Source organism: Coenobita brevimanus, chromosome 40 (assembly GCF_032717465.1).
Source record: "Coenobita brevimanus isolate Jiangsu-jjx chromosome 40, ASM3271746v2, whole genome shotgun sequence".
NCBI lineage: Eukaryota > Metazoa > Arthropoda > Malacostraca > Decapoda > Coenobitidae > Coenobita > Coenobita brevimanus.
This window is the reverse complement of record NC_136993.1, coordinates 3301492-3319585: the sequence shown is the minus strand read 5'-3', so window position 1 is coordinate 3319585 and position 18094 is coordinate 3301492. Positions and strand designations below refer to the sequence as shown.

Genomic DNA, 18094 nt, shown 5'->3' with positions numbered 1-18094 from the left:
AAGAACACTGATAAGGGAACACAATACACCCACAAATACAGAACACAGAACTCACCTATAACATACAAATACGTTAAGGATAATACACATGCACAAGGGATGACCAGACATGTATTTTCAAGAGGGTGACAACTTCAATTACGGACGACCAAAAAATAAATAAATACATAAATTAGATCCTTCGACAATAATGAAAGTCGATAAATTATTCAGAGCACCCATAGATGCAAGTAAGAGCACAGAGGAACACTAAGAGAGAGAGAGAGAGAGAGAGAGAGAGAGAGAGACGGGGAGGGAGGGGGGACGAAACAGAAGAGGACATGAGAGAAACTGATAAACTAAAAATATTCTCAACACGTACAAAAAACATTCTCAACACGTTCACAACACGAATCCAGAAAAGACAAATGAACTGTACAAGCCGAAAGACGCAACTAACAATACCCACACATGATCTTAACCCCTTCCATTCGGCGACTCATTCCAAATTTTAATTCTTGTTACTTCTACACAGAGGGGTAGGTGAGAGGAAGGAGGGTGCAGCTGATGTAGAGGGTAGGATGAAATGTAACGAGGTATAATATGATATGTAGAGGTGGCAAAGGTTAAACAGGAGAAGGTAGGGTGGGTAGGCAGAGTCAGGCACAGGGTATGGTAGGTACGCAGGGTTAGGAAAAGGGTGGCAGGGTTAGGTAGAAGGTAAGGTGGGTAGGAAGGGTTGGGCAGAGGGTAGGGAGGGAAGGTTAGGGTTAAGCAGAGGGTAGGGAGGGATGGCAGGGTTAGGCATTGGGTACTGTGGGTAGGATACGTAGGCAGAGTTAAGCAGGGGGTAGGCAGGGTTAGGCAGTGGGTAGGGTGGGCACGCAGCGTTAGGAAGAGGGAAGGGTGGGTAGGCAGGGTTAGGCAAAGGGTAGGTAGGCAGCGTTAGGCATAGGGCAGGGCGGGAAGGTAGGGTTAAGCAGAGGGTAGCGAGGGTAGACAGGGTTAGGCAGAGGGTAGGGACGGTAGGCAGGGTTAGGCAGAGGGTAGGGAGGGTAGGCAGGGGTAGCAAAAAGGTAGGCAAGGCGGCTACAAGGAGGAGGTCGTAAATAATCAATACAGCCTCCCTTTATTGACCCCTACCCCATATAATGCCAATAAAAAGTGTTGTAAAGGGGGGTAGTAGAGAGAGAGAGAGAGAGAGAGAGAGAGAGAGAGAGAGAGTGTGTGTGTGTGTGTGTGTGTGTGTGTGTGTGTGTGTGTGTGTGTGTGTGTGTGCGCGTGTTTTAAGACAACTGTTTTTGCTCGACTTGGACCCACTTCACGTTGGGCCGAAAATGATGGATCTTTCACAAGATATAACGTCGTCCACTTGATTAATTCTCGTAACACCTCTTTGTATGCGATTTATTCTGCTTATCATACCTTGCTGTCCTCATTTCAGGGCACTGTGTCTCGCGTTCTCGTCGGTAAAGGACGCTCCCTAACACCTCTTCCTAAGCGATTTATCTTGCTTATTACACAGTCCCGCCCTGAACTGTATTACTAAAAATCATTCAGAAATCACCATACTCTGCATAAATAACGAACAAAATGATACAGGCTAGCTGGATCCAAAAATAAATCGGTAAGAAACAGGTGTCACGGAGCTTTCTTACCGAGGAGAATAAGTGCCTGTGAATCAAGACAAAAAAGATTCTCTCTCTCTCCATCTATCTATTTTTTATCGCTAATAGATACAGAGGTGACAATTTATAGAAAAGGTACCGTGTATATTTCCAACTATCTATCTACAGTCAGACACCTTAATACCGTAAGAGGTGGCCACAAACAAATCGCCTCCATGTCCCCCTGTTCCCTGCCATTTCGCTGCCCCTCCCCCCAGCTCACACACCCCTCTCTCATATACCACTCCACTCCTCCTTTTACTAAATTAACAAAGATGTATGACGGTGGCTGAAATATAATCCTGATATGAGCCCAATGTCATGAAACGAAAACAAATTATATCTATCTATCTATCTATAGCCCGACGCCCTAATCCCGCTAAGGGTGACCGCAGACAAAACGCCTCCAAGTCGCTCTGTCACCCACCATTTGACTGCCCTCCACCCCAACTCACTCCCCCCTCCCTCATATACCTCTCAACTCCATCCCTCCACCTCATCCTCAGTCTCCCCCTCCCTCCACTTCACCTACATACACCCTCTTAGTCAGTCTTTCATTCTCCATTCTCTCCACGTGTCCAAACCACCTCAGTGTATTTCTCCTAATGCTCTCAAGCACATCCACATCCACCCCACAACGTCCTTTCACTTCTTCATCCGTCAAGCATTACAGACATGAATAATATACATGGTTTTTGGCTGTGTTGTGTTGCTCTGCTCTTGCAACTTTGATCAGGACTGCAATTCACTGTAGCATTAAACATTTGTGCAGTGGGAGGTCAGTCACTGTGAGAGTTGAACAAGGTATCATCATCAGTCGTCGTCACCACCACCATCATCATCACCACTACCACCACCAGCACAACCACCATCATCCCCATCATCATCATCACCCCAACCAATACCATCACCACCACCCCCATCATCATCATCCCTATCATCACCACTCCCTTTACCACCATCATCATCCCTCTTACCATCATCCTCATCACCACCATCATCCCCATCACCTACACCACTACCATCATCATCCTCATCATCATCACCACCACCATCACCAGCTTCGTTCAATCCACAACAGGACAAAGGCTTCTCCCATCTTTCTGCACCCACACCTATTGACTGTTTGCCTGTTCCATCCAATCCCAACAAATCTGCCAATGTCATCTCTCCATCTCGCTCTCTGTCCACTTCTCGCGGTCTCTAATGGACAACCAGGGTAACTAAGCGGTAACCCAGAGATAGAGTGAGAGGAAGAGGCACGGAGAATACAAGACAGGAATACAATATTATGGAGAAGTGATTTACTGCCGATCTCCTTGCAATTATTTCCATCTCCCTCTTAGGTCCTTATCTCAATTTCTTTTTCCATCCTACGTCTTAATTCTTAAATCCCCCCTCTCTTCCTATTCTTACCCTCATCGCTAAAAAAAAATCTCCTTTATGCTGAGGAGAACTTAAGTGGTGGCAAGAATACCCGAAAACACACACACACACACACACACACACACTTAAGGAAGAGGTTAAGGGGTATTTTTTAAGGGTAAGTTATAACCTCATTACTTTGAAAGATTAATAAAAGTAATTATAAGATGTAATAACACTGAAAGGATCAACGGAGATGGTTTCAAGCCTACGTGGTCACCCCTAAGCTGAATAAAATACTGATGATAGCACACACACACACACACACACACACACACACACACACACACACACACACACACACACACACACACACACCATGGCCAGGGTGGTAAGGCAAAGAAGAAACGCAGACAGAAAGGCAAAATGAAAGACGGAAGGTAAGTTAGACAGACAGGCCAAGAGAGAGAGGAAAATGCTTGAGAGACAGCACTCCACACGGACAGGTGGGAGACAGTAGAAAGCAGGAGGCAAGACCATCTCTCTCTCTTTGTCCTTGTCGGGGCTTTTGGTGGCCAACCCTGACCGTGTTACTATCACATTATTACGGCCTCCACTTGATCGCCATGCATTAATTCACCTCTACACACACACACACACACACACACACACACACACACACACACACACACACACACACACACACACAGCGAGAGAGAGAGAGAGAGAGAGAGAGAGAGAGAGAGAGAGAGAGATATGGCATGGCAAAACAAAGATGATAAAGGCCATTCGGTAGGTCAAACAAAATGAAAAACAGCAAAACACATACTGAGACTGAAATGCAGACAGAGACACAGGCAGACAGACGGGCGCTCCAAACAGAGAGGTGGGTGAGAGCAGAGCAGAAAGCAGAGTCGAGAGTATCCCCAATTTCCCCCCCAATCTTCGTGGTGCCTTTGGTAGCAGTGCGTAAGCGTATATCACAAAATTACAGCTGCTACATGATCCCCATTCATAGTTTTATCACAGTATAACACACACACAAAATCAGATACAGACAGGTAAACAGACAGGTGAACAGAGGAAGGTAAGATGGTATGACAGACAGAAAGACAGACAAGGAAGTAAGAGAGACATACAGACAGACACAGGATGGCAAAAATAAGCATGTAGATACAGAATGGTAAAAGACATACACACATAGATACACAGATAAACAGATACAGAAACACAGGTAAACACACGATGGTAAGGCAGAAAGAAAGAGACAGGATAGTAAGAGACATACAGATACAAAATGGCTAAACTAGACATGCAGATACAAAATGGTCAAAGAGACAGAATAACAATGAAAGAACTAATATATGGGGAAAAAGAACACAAAACTATAGACCAATTAAACCAGGTAATGAAGGCAAACTCACAGACGTCCTAAAGAGACAGCTGAGTGAGGGCATAAAGCAAGCGAGAGGAGCATACACAATTCTCTCCTCAGTGCTTGTCGGCTCCTTTCGTGGCGGGTCGTAACAGCGTAAATATTGCATCACCACGGCCTTGAGATTCACATATAGATTTATCGGCCTATTAACACACAGATAGATTGGTGAGATAGATCAATAGGATGGTAAGGTGGACAGATAGCAAAAGGAGAAAGACACAGGCAGACAAAACACAGATGGCATGATAAGAAAAACAGAGGAAGACAAAACATAGAGTGCATGATAAGGCAGAGACACACAAAAATATCAAGACAAAAAGGCAGCCAGGATAGGACAGAAAAAGATAATACCAGACACACAGACGTTAATGCTACAGAAATACATAGACACATAAAAACATGGCAGGATCAGGCACACAGGGAGCTGGTTATACAGACAGCAACAGACAGCTGGGTGAAGGCAGGAAGCAAAAGGCAAGAGCAAGCACAATTCCCCTCCTCTCAGTATTTGCCGGTGCCTTTTATGGGAATCTGTGACCCTCTAAACAGCACAAGCTACACCTGAGAACCACACACATTTATCCTGATATTAAGACACTGATAAACAGATAATACATACGGGTAAAGACAGAAACAGACCAAAGGCATATACACAGAAAGAGAGACACAAAGAGGGAGGCAGAGGCAAAAGGAGAAAGAAAGACAGACAGAGGCCAAAAGAAAGAAAGATAGGCACAGAAGCAAAAAGAAAGAAAGGCAGGAACAGAGGCAAAAAGAAAGACAGCTAGGCAGAGAGAAAAAGACAGGCACAGGCAAGAGAGAGAGAGAGAGAGAGAGAGAGAGAGAGAACAGACAGACATAGACAGGTAAGTGCTCTGAACACACAGGTGGATGAAAGCAGAAATTGAAGGCAAAAGCAAGTCCAATTTTTTCCCTGGTACTCGTCGGTGCCTTTGGTTGCAGACTAACCGTGTATATATCACATTATTCCGACCTCCACATGAGAACCACAACATATTATTATTATTATTATTATTATTATTATTATTATTATGGTATTAAATGAGACTTGGGTAAATAGATAGGTCGACCGATAGACAGATATTCACTTTCACATTCATCCCTTCAGTACAAACACACACACACACACACATTACACCTGCATTTTCTATTCATCCCTTCAGTACACACACACACACATTACAACACCTGCATTTTCCATTCATCCCTTCAGTACACACACACGACAACACCTGCACTTTCGCATTCATCCCTTCACTACACACACACAAAACACCTGCATTTTCACATTCATCCCTTCAGTACACATACACACACCTTGCCATCCGTACTTCGCCAGCTTTTGGAGGGATCACTCTTGGGTACAGGAACCACACACTCTCTCCACGAAGAAGGTCGGGTCCTGTAGCGCTCCTCAGAACAGCTAAAAGTCACAGTTCCATAATAATAATCAAACGCCGAATTCCCTCGCTTGTTCCCTAATCTGCCCCCTCTCGTTCTTCCTCTGTCTTTACGGTCGGTTCTTCCCCCGATAACTCTGGCCCGATTCTGCCGCCCCCCCGATATTCAGCCCGATAAATACCCGGAGAGAACGGGGCCTGGTTCTCACGTGGAGGTCGTAATAAAGGGATATTTACACGGCTCCGGACTACCACCAAAGACACCGCCGTGCACCCCGGAAAAAAAAGGGGGGGAGGGGGTATGCTCTTCCCTCTTGCTTTCTGCTCTGCCCTCACCCAGCTGTCCGTTTGGAGCGTTTGTCTGTCTGTCTGTTTGTCAATCTTTGTATTTCTGTATGCGTTTTTGTCTTGTTTTATTTAGTTTGTACTTTTTAACTCTCTCTCTCTCTTACCCCTTTCTACTTTATACTCTTACAAAAATAAATCTTACTTATTACACTCCTCTGATAAATAAGATTGATTTTACAAGAACATCAGGAGACAGGAAAAGAATCTGAACTTTCCTTTTGCAAGATTAAGAGAGATATAAGGAATCTGAACCCCTCCTTTCCCCGTCCTTCAGCAAAATCAGGTCTTAGTGATGAGAGGGAACTGACCGCAAGACTCAAGCAGCGTCCCAGTAATTACAAAGGAACGAAAATGGGGCAGGGGAGGCTGAAAGACAAAATAAAGATTGAAAATAATAAATGAGGTAATCAGGACCTAGTTATTACGTCGGAATCTTGGGGCTGGCTAAGGTAACTAATAAACGAGAAACGTGTCGACAGGGAAACACCAAAACAATTTCATGATATTATTTCGTTTAAGTAAAAGAAAAGAAAAGAAAACTGGGCAAACTTTTCAGCTCACACAACCTGTTCACAATTAACGAAGTGCCAGGTAATAAAAACTGAAAAATAAAGGAATATTAAGTATGCACATATCACTAACCATTATTATTATTATTATTATCTTCGTCAATTGCCAGACGCCATAATCCCGTAAGGGGTGGCCATTTGACTCTGAGTTATTAGTTTAACGGGGAAGGGCACTAACCCTTCACCAACCCACTTGTTGACACGTAGGGAACACGTATGGTTTGGTTATATGGTTACCACCCAGCATTGTAAATGCTTTCTTGGATTACAGGAAACCATTTGGTTTGTCACTCAATGTAAAGCCACCTGTAAAGGAAAGAAAAGCAATAAGAAGTGACAGGAAAGATGGGAGAAACAGGTAGAGAGGAGGGCAGGCACAGAAAAAGAATTATAAAGGCTAAGGAAGAAGTAGGCAGCACTATATCAAGTGAGTGGATGATGGTCGCCACCACCTACCACTATTATTATTATTATTATTGTAATTACTGTACTGGAAAACTCAAGACAAAAACAAAGACTCCACGAAATAAGGGAAGAAACTGGTATGGAATTAACAGAAAGGTCGGAAAAACACACACGTATTTGAACACACACACACACACACACACACACACTCTCTCTCTCTCTCTCTCTAAACAAACCAGTACCTGACCTATCTAAGCCTTTGTTTTAAGAGTGACTAATCAAGGTGAACATGGTGAAGGTGCCAGAGAGAGAGAGAGAGAGAGAGAGAGAGGGGGGAGGGGGTGGGATTGCGAAAGTGAGGCTGGCGTTAGTGAAGGTGGGCATGAAAGGGTAAAAAGCAGTGATAATATTCAGTGAGTGTGACAGAGGATGAGAATATGAATGAAAGTGGCCGTGATATACGCTGTTTGTTTTAACCTGGTCTAAACTGCCATCCTTGTGCCTTCAATTCTGATTTGTAGCAAGAGATTAACACTAGGATACGATGCTAGTCACGAAGAAGTGCTAGGAAGATGTAGAGCAGTGACATTGTCTCATTTTGCCTCTGAGCTACGTGAAATAAGCTGCAAAAAGGAAAGAAAGAGCTCTAGGCCAAGTTAAAGAAAAAGGAGTATAGGTGTGAAGCGAAGATGTGACAAAGGAGGAGGAGGAGGAGGAGGAGGAAGAGTGAGGGTAAGGATGGAGGTGATGGATATGCGACCGAGAAAAGGAAGGTTGGGGTGAGGAAGGATGAGGATGAGGGGAAGAGTGAGGATGAGGTTGAAGGATATACGACTGTGAGCTGGAAGGTTAGGGTAAGGAAGAGTGAGGGTGAAGATGGGTGAGAGTGAGGGCGAAGGTGAAGAAAGGTGAGGGTAAGGATGAGGGCGAAGGTGAAGGTCGTTGAGAATATGCTTGTTTTCAGAGAGGCCGGTGCAATCAAGGTAAACATAGTCAGGCTGCTGGTGGTGGTGGTAATGATGATGATTATGGTAAAGATGCTGATGCTGATGTGACGATGGTGAGTTAGTGTAGTGACAAACATAAAAGGTCATCGGGAAAGTGATGACGGTGGGGGAGAAAGTGAGGGTGAAGACGGCGGTGATTATGACAAGGTGAAGATAATGAGGTGACACTAACATGCAAGAAAGTGAGGTGAGTGATAGGGCAACGCTGAGTGAGAGTGATGGAAGTGGGGTAAGGGTGGTGAAGGTGTGTGTGAATATGATGTGAAGAATGTGAGAATACAGAGGATGGTGAAAGTGGTAGTGGTGAAGTGACGGATGGGTAGGTAAAGGTGATAAATAAAGGGTAATGGGCTGTTAGTGATGATTTTATGGGGATATGGAAGTAATGAAGCTTTGATGGTCTATATCCTCTAAACAAGAACGGTTGATTACATGACACCTTGAGCCTGCAGATGAGGGTGGAATCTCTCTCTCTCTCTCTCTCTCTCTCTCTCTCTCTCTCTCTCTCTCTCTCTCTCACACATAAACTAATTCCTGCCTTACCTTAGCTTACCTTAACCCTTTATCAGCATTTCCCTCTCACTGCCTAGTTGGTAACATCCCTCTGCCTCTAACACTCCCCCCATTCTTCTCCCCCTGACTAACTCTTGCCTAACCACATTTCCCTATTTTCCTGTGCCTATATTCTAACTTACACTCTCTCCCACCTCACCCCTGCCTAAACACTGCCTTCCGACATCTCCCTCCCCTGCTAAAATCTGTTACACACCCACCCTCTGCTTACATCTTACCGCTCTTCCTCTTCCTGCCTGCCACTCCCACTGCCGTAATTCTGCCTTACTACTAATTCCCTACCTGCTTATCTGCCTCACCCCTCTGCCTAAATCCTGCCTCGCCACACCTCCCTCTGTGCCTGACCACCGCCTGCCTCGCATACCTGTCTTGAAATATGATCTCACTCACCTTGTGTCATACTGCCTACCTGCCTGAGCCACTCTGAGTCACCTCTCTCTCTCTCTCTCTCTCTCTCCAAGTCTAAGCAACTGACAAACCCAAATACACATAAAACACCCACAAAACACCCAAACTTATCAGACACTAAAATATATAAGAAGAAACATAATCATCCATAATATCCAGCCAAAGAAAAATTAGCAAACTGGCACTATAAACCAAAAAAAAAAAATAAAAATAAATAAAGTGGGGCTTCTCTTACCCTTCTCTCTCTCTCTCTCTCTCTCTCTCTCTCACTCTCTCTCTCTCTCTCTCTCCTGCGACAAGAGAAGTAGGATATAATGTAGGCAAGTCGACTTTTTTCTTCCACCTGTCGAAGTCTCTAATGGAGGTGGGTGGTAAAAATGAGAGAGAGAGAGAGAGAGAGAGAGACTGCCATTGCATTTAGCTATCATTTCCTTGCATTTTTCCATCCCCTCAGCATGTAGTGTGTGTGTGTGTGAGACAGAGAGAGAGAGAGAGAGAGAGAGAGAGACATACGGTATCCTATCGTAGTTTTCTTATCGCTATTCACTCCCAAAACAGATATTTTTATTGGTTACTGGGGCTGCCTTCCTCATCAACCCCTCACACACAATTACCTTTTCCTTTCTTGCTGTTAATCTAGGACGATATTATAGCTTAGGATGGTACCAATAAAGCTGAAGAATAAACAAGCTAAGGAATAATAAAGAAATTTTTTAAAACACCAACAACGAATTATAACATAGCAAGTTTTATGTATGTATGTATGTATGAAGGTAGGTATGATGTATGTGTATGTAAGTATGATGTATGTGTACAGTATGTATGTGATGTAGGTATGAAATGTATGTATGTATGACGTTTATGTATGTAATGGATGGACGATGTATGTGTATGTAAGTATGTATGTATGTGCAAGTATGTAATGTATGAATGTCTGTATGATGTACGTGTATGTATGTAATAATGATGTGTGTATGTTATGTATCTATGTATGTATGTACTATGAAGGTGAGCCTGTCCACGTATAACAAGAAGCAGATCAATTATACATTTTTTTTTTAAATCATGAAAGTTCTGAATCGTAGGGAAGGTAAACACCACTTTCTTTAACTGGGGAAGTGACCCGTCTGCCGTCTTCACCCACTGCTTCACGCTTGAGTGTATATGCGGCAGGGATTTGCAGTGTAGGAACGAACTTTGATGACTGATGATGATGATGTTGACTGATGATGATGGATGATGATAATGACGACAACAGTGACTATGAAGACGACACCGCCACCACGACCACCATCACTAACAACAATACTAAAAATAATAATAATAATAATCATATAACCAACTTTTTCTCTACCACCGAAAGAAGCTGACAAAACCAAAACATTTCCTCACTGTATTCAACACATAAGTCTTCTTATACTGTACATAACACGCTTTTCACTTTTATGGGGCAACTTTAAAAAATATTATGAGCAAAGCGACAAAGCCAAAAATAATGCAAGGAATAGCAATGGAAACACGTCCTCTTACCCACGCGACTGGCAAAGCTTCTGAACGCAGTGTGTGTGTGTGTGTGTGTGTGTGTGTGTGTGTGTGTGTGTGTGTGTGTGTGTGTGTGTAAATGATGCCTTGTTGATTCGAAAAATTGAGAATGTGTGTGTATGTGTGTGTGTGTGTGTGTGTGTGTGTGTGTAAATGATGCCTTGTTGATTCGAAAAATTGAGAATGTGTGTGTGTGTGTGTGTGTGTGTGTGTGTGTGTGTGTGTGTGTGTGTGTGTGTGTGTGTGTCAAAAAAAAAAAATCCCGTTTTAACTGCAACAAAGCTGAAATAATGCCAGAAGCAGTAACACCAACACGCCTCCTTGTTATATACCATGCACTAATTTCTCTCTAATGGTGTGACTAAAGGAAATACCCTCTGCTGTAATATACCCGACAATAATACCACGAATTGTAACACCAGCACGTTCCCTCCTATCACACCGCCACCAAAGCTACCAAATGCACCCGCTCTCACAGTCTTTCTATGGAGGATTGACTTGGATTCTCACCTGAGTCTGTCTTTCAAATATGTGGTATGTGTTTTTCTGTGAGTACAATAGACTATGTGTGTCTGTGTATCACCAGTCTTTTCATCAGGAGGGGTAACTTCTAAGCTGGACACACACACACACACACACACACACACACACACAGACTTCATTTTATATTCGTCTTGCAACAACCAGACGAAATTACTCTGCCTCTGTTACATTTCCCGTTGTGAAAGATGCAGCATAGGGACACATTAATCCATACAGTTCATTCACTCTAAGTTGGCTCAAATTTTCATCATTTTGTAGCTTATTCCCCTTAGCTTGGTGGCAGGAAAGGGCAATGCTGTGGCTCTACGTCCTTTCTGGGGCACTTCTTCGTGACTAGCATCATAGAGTTAACCTAAAAAAAAAACAGCATTCAAGGTGGAGGGATAGCAATTTTAGGCCAAAGTAAAATTAAACGAGCATTGTTTGATAGCGATGCAGTTAAAATCTAGAATCAGGGAGAGGAATGGGTCATGGTTTGGACAGGTTGTGATAAAGGTCATGAATGGCATCAGATTCACGATTCAAACATGTTTTTTTGGGGGGATGGATGTCAGTAGCAGCCAGTCGTCCATCCACAGAATTCACATCAGCTAAGTCCCCCCCCCCTCTCCCTCCCTCTCTCTCTCTCTCTCTCTCTCTCTCTCACACACACACACACCGTTTACTGTAGATTTCGCATCCCCTGAACGACAAGTTACCACTACTGTACAAAGAACATGGGAAGAAACAGACTATAGTAGCAACAGGTGGACTTTGGTTGCAACACGTGGGTTAAAGGGCTTTGGTTGCAACACGTGGTTTAAAGGGCTTTGGTTGCAACACGTGGTTTAAAGGGCTTTGGTTGCAACACGTGGTTTAAAGGGCTTTGGTTGCAACACGTGGTTTAAAGGGCTTTGGTTGCAACACGTGGTTTAAAGGGCTTTGGTTGCAACACGTGGTTTAAAGGGCTTTGGTTGAAGCACGTGGTTTAAAGGGCTTTGGTTGAAGCATGTGGTTTAAAGGGCTTTGGTTGAAGCACGTGGTTTAAAGGGCTTTGGTTGAAGCACGTGGTTTAAAGGGCTTTGGTTGAAGCACGTGGTTTAAAGGGCTTTGGTTGAAGCACGTGGTTTAAAGGGCTTTGGTTGAAGCACGTGGTTTAAAGGGCTTTGGTTGCAACACGTGGTTTAAAGGGCTTTGGTTGCAACATGTGGTCTAAAGGGCTTTGGTTGCAACACGTGGTCTAAAGGGCTTTGGTTGCAACACGTGGTCTAAAGGGCTTTGGTTGCAACACGTGGTTTAAAAGGATACATTAATTTACCTTCTCTGTGTGATGTCGTCTCTCACCTTTGCTACTGTCAAATGTTAATCAGCTTTACCTCTTCATTATATGCACTGTTCAAACTGTATTTGTGATAACTTCATACGGGTTTGCTCAGCTTTGGGGAGGCTATTCTATCTATCTATTGCCAGATGTCTTAATCCCGTAAGTGGTGGCCACAAACAAATCGCCTCCATGTCGCCCTGTCCCCAGCCAGTTCACTGCTCTGCTCCCAGCTCACCCACCTCTCCCTCATATACTTCTCCACTCCATCCCTTCATCCCATCCTTGGCCTCCATTTCCCTCCACCTCACTCACATACACTCTCCTCGTCAGTCTCTCACTCCATCCTCTCCACATGGCTATTCTAACATACAGAATCAGTGCCGATACAATCTTAATATATCAATTAATCCCCGCCAGAAGTAGAGATCTGTGCTAAGGTGAATTATAAGGTAATCTGGTAGTGTCAAGAAAAAAATCTGAGACGTCCCTGGATTGATGTGGTCATGAGAGAGCCCTTGTACTGAAGAGGCACGAAACAATATTCATTAACCCTTTCAGTAATTCTCTCTCTCTCTCTCACACACACACACCAATCCTGCTACCATCGGACAGTTATACTTATATCGATGAAGAGTCTCACAGCAATAGCAGAAATATTAAATGAGAAAGGAATTATCAACCACACTCTACTCAGGCCTCCGTGGCACAATCGGTTAGCGCGTTCGGCTGTTAACCGAAAGGTTGGTGGTTCGAGCCCACCCGGGGGCGAACGTTTTCAGTCATAGCACTTGATCCTTGACCGCATGATTAACCTGACCAGAGTAAAAATTAATCTAGGTCAGCAAGTATACAATTCCTACACCTGGACGATGATGGCAAAGATTTTATGTAGTTTTTTCAACATCTGATGCGACGGACTTCCCTCAGCTGAATAAAATCGTCCGGTGTAAAAATAAAACAGCAATGGTCGACCATCTGAGTTGATAGCTTCAATATCGTCACGAGTAATTAAATTAGACATCCCTTTACAAATACACACAATCCACTAAAACAGGTTTAGGGTCATCCATGCTGTAAAATCAGGGCTATTAAACTTACAGACAACACAAAAGAACACCCACACATCAAGTACAAGTGCGTTGCCATCATTATTTTCCATACGACACTTTCCATTGCCCTACACAAGTTTCCGTAGTGTAGTGGTTATCACGTGCGCCTCACACGCGCAAGGTCCCCGGTTCGATCCCGGGCGGAAACATAATGTTTACACACCTTTACTTGGTTCAATTTAGTCTTGGTTAAATCCCACACTCCCAAGGTCACTCTAACCCGTCCACTACATCACATTAACTCTATTTATTTTACACTAATATACTACACTCCGTTCGCCTCCCCTGACACTTTTTCACCGCCACTTTGCTGCTTAAATGAGACACAGTAGAAAAATATCCCCATTACCACCCACAAAACAGTAAGTACACCCCAGTCCACTACGTCACGCTGAAGCATCTACGAATCAAACTACTATTAGAATTTGAAGAGGCGAGAAGACTTTAGACTTTGACTACTTTAGTAATTCAATCCAGGTAAATGCCACACTCCCATGGCTAGTCTCTTTTAAAATCCCGTTCAGTATGACAATGTAGAGTGCTGAAGAGAGATGCCTTCACGTGGTGGTACCGATAAAAAGGCCGGCTCTACTGCCCGGTTATAGATACGGTTCTCAATTCCCTATCCTCCAAAAGGATGATGGCGAACTGCAGGAAATAACTTCAGCCAGCAGTCGACTAGCAACTATCTATCTATCTACTGCCAGACGCCTTAATCCCGTAAGGGGTGGCCACAAACAAATCGCCTCCATGCCGCCCTGTCCCCTGCCGTTTCACTGCCCCGCTCCCAACTCACACCCTCCTCTCTCATATACTGTACTAGCAATTACTGCTACTATATTCATTCTTAGTTAAATGCCAACGTTCCTAAGGTCACTGTCTAATTCTGTTCACTACAAAATTGTGTGTGTGTGTGTGTGTGTGTGTGTGTGTGTGTGTGTGTGTGTGTGTGTGTGTGTGTGTGTGTGTGTGTGTGTGTGTGTGTGTGTGTGTGTGTGTTTACATTCGACAAACAACAACTATTAGTCAAAATTAAACACTTTCGGCCCTACCTGGACCCTCGTTAGATATAAGGACGGAACACATGCACGTACACTCAAAAAAAAAAAATGTATCGATGCAAACCTACCGCGTCAAACACCACCACAAAATAATTACAGTTACTGCAAAATGCCACTTCATTTGGCCCCATGCTGGTTTAATTTCTTTCATGTCCAACTCTCTAATGCAGGAGGTAACCGTTACTCCCAGTCCTTCATTTATGCAACCGGTCAACTCTGGAACTGTCTCCCTCTGTCTGTATTTCCTACTTCCTATGATCTCCAGTCTTTCAAACGCAGTGTGTCCAGGCATCTTGAACGGATTTTTTTTTTTTGCGGGCTCCTGGCCTTTGGTTCCTTCTTCCTTGCATTAAAAAAAAAAAATCTGGCTCATATGAACGTAAAACCAGTAGATTACAGACCAAAGACGCCTTTATTCCGTAGTCGACTACCCTTATGAGGGGAAAGAGAGAGAACTGAGGGGGAAAGGGAGGGAACTGAGGGGAACGGGAGGGAACTGAGGGGGAAAGGGAGGGAACTGAGGGGAAAGGGACAGAACTGAGGGGGAAATGGACAGAACTGAGGGGGAAAGGGACAGAACTGAGGGGGAAAGGGAGGGAACTGAGGGGAACGGGAGGGAACTGAGGGGAACGGGAGGGAACTGAGGGGAACGGGAGGGAACTGAGGGGAACGGGAGGGAACTGAGGGGGACGGGAGGGAACTGAGGGGGACGGGAGGGAACTGAGGGGACAGGGACAGAACTGAGGGGACAGGGACAGAACTGAGGGGAAAGGGACAGAACTGAGGGGGAAAGGGACAGAACTGAGGGGAAAGGGAGGAAACTAAAAGGGAAAAGCAGGGCACTGAAGGGGAAAAGCAGGGAACTGAAGGGAAAAGGGAGGGAACTGAGGGGGAAAGGGGCAGATCTGAGGGGAAAAGCAGGGAACTGAAGGGGAAAAGCAGGGAACTAAGGGAAACAACTGAGACGTCTATATAAACAGACAGCTCCACCTCCGTCCTATCAATACCACAATTCTAGCTCCGTCGAGGAACCATAATAGTCTCCAGCACAGACTGAACTCCTAACCCAGCAGAGTGGCGCAGTGGAAGCGTGCTGGGCCCATAACCCAGAGGTCCGTAGATCGAAACTACGCTCTGCTACGTGACAGGTTTTTGTGTCGATTCATTACATTTTTCCCTCTTCCTTGTTCACCTACATGTATACCTGAGGAACTGTTTTGTTGTTGCTGTTGGTGGGATGTTATTGTTGTCAAAGTTCCATCTCAAACATGAACTCTGTGGACTGCTGGCATCTGGTTCATGGTCTATTAATCCTAGCATCTCATTCACTGTCTAACTCGTCCTCGTACTCCGTCTCTGGGCTGCCACTCTTCTACATAATCGGCTTGTTCACTTAATGTTCAGTTCTACGAAACGTCTGGCCTGCTTAAATACCCGTTCCCAAATGCCCGCCCTTTGAACAACCTCCTCTCAACAGCTCGAGCCAACTTCTTCCCCGAATTATTAATGCAGACTTAATGCTGGAGGGCAAGTGCAGACTCCAGCTGGTATTCAATGATTCTGGGAAGGTGGTGAAAAGAAGAAAGGGACTAGAGGGTCAGGAAAAGGAAAAATATTGTGCACCCTGTTTACAATGTTATCCTAGTAAGTCTACCATTTAAATCTTTACCTGTTACTTCCTTATTCAGTTTACTCTTATCAGTTCCTCCACACCTTCTCTTCTGACTTCAGTGTCTTCTTCCTCCTTCATGTTCCTTATCGTAATTACTGTCTCCTTTATCGGTATCGTTTTATCGACATTTATTCCTTCACTCCCTCCTTCTCTTCCACATATCATCATCATTATCACCACCATCATCACCCTAACCGGTCACTTCTAAGGAAAGAAACAAATGTGAAATGCCTTAACTGTGCAATTGAATCCAATCCTACGATTCTCTCAGCTAAATAAAATCATTATGCACTGGTTGCAATGTGCTACTAGAGTTATCCCGGCCGAAGCATAAGGTTAATATTATTTAATCCCTTCTACTACAGAGGACTATCAAGTAAAAAAATGGCAGTAGGCATTACACACAAACGTACACACAACACACACGTGCATGGATTTATAAAAGAAGTCTGTGTTGCAGCACGACCATTTGTCCGAAAGGAGCAGAGTGCAGCTGCCAGCTGGGGTTGTTTACCTGAGAGCAGTCCTGCCTGTAATACCTTCAATATAAGAACATTAGAAGAGAAGATAACTGCAGCAGACCGGTTGGTCCATGCTAGGCAGCTCCTAGTATATGAGGACGCATTCTTAAATTTCATTCTTGCCATTTCCACACGAGTGTTTTGCTCAAGAAAGACTGATCCAACAGGTGGGGTTACATCTTTCATGATATATTTACAAAGCAGTGTAAAAAGATGGAGGGGGATAGAGGGAGGGGGAGGCCGAGGATGAGATGGAAGGATGGAGTGAAGAGATATATGAGAGAGGGGTGTGTGAGCTGGAGGGAGGGCAGGGAAATGGCGGGGGAGAGGGGGACATGGAGGCAATTTGTTTGTGGCCACCCCTTACGGGATTAAGGCATCTGGCAATAAATAAACAGGCAGTAATGAAGTACAGGTAACTACGTAAATTTATCAATCACTAAAAAATATTCCTCAAGTATAATTACGGCATCCATTCCTTGCCCCCACGCCACACTACCCCACCATGACCCCAACTTCGAGCAGGGTGCAGGCCAGGGTGATGCATGGCGGCTATTTGGCTGAGAGCGACCCTGTCTTTAATACCTCATGCTCCTCCTTCCAACTCCCAACTCCACTCACTGACACAGGCACGGAGGAGATGGATCGGCACTGAGAGAGGTTAAGAGCAGGTTCGGTGAGGCTTGGAAGTGGGGATGTTAGAAAGGGTTGTAACGTGGCTGAGAGGCTAGAATAAGTTAGGAGGGACAGGAAAGGTTTTAAGACAAGAGATAGAGCCAAGAGTGGTCAGGACTGGGTTAGAAGAGGCTGGGACGTGACTAGGAAAAGGCTAGGAGAGACTAGAATGGAGATGAAAGCCAAGAATGGTTAAGAATGGGTTAGATGAGGTTGTGACGGTACTAGGAAAACGCTAACAGGGACTGGAATGGAGCTAAGAAAGATCTGAAAGGGTTAAAGGGGGTATGAACGAGGATGAGGGAGGTTAGGAGTTGCATCTGGGCTAGGAACAGCTAAAACAGGGGTACAAAGGACGGAAAGGGAGGTAGGAGAATTTAGGAATGGGTTAGGTGCTTGAACGAGGCTGGGTGCAGTTAGGAATTGACTAAGAGGCGTTGTAATTCTGTAAGAAGACTAATAGAAGGACTAGAACGAGGCTACAGTAA

The 18094-nt window shown here is 44.4% G+C and overlaps 3 non-coding genes across 3 annotated transcripts; all 3 read left to right on the top strand.

Moving 5' to 3' along the window:
* The first annotated feature begins 13262 nt into the window (after window positions 1-13262).
* Window positions 13263-13336, top strand: TRNAN-GUU (transfer RNA asparagine (anticodon GUU)). Its single transcript has one exon. It is a non-coding gene; the product is annotated as a tRNA-Asn (tRNA).
* A 417-nt stretch (window positions 13337-13753) lies between these two features.
* On the top strand, window positions 13754-13826 carry TRNAV-CAC (transfer RNA valine (anticodon CAC)). Its single transcript has one exon. It is a non-coding gene; the product is annotated as a tRNA-Val (tRNA).
* A 1980-nt stretch (window positions 13827-15806) lies between these two features.
* TRNAM-CAU (transfer RNA methionine (anticodon CAU)) lies at window positions 15807-15878 on the top strand. The gene has a single exon. It is a non-coding gene; the product is annotated as a tRNA-Met (tRNA).
* Window positions 15879-18094: the final 2216 nt, after the last annotated feature.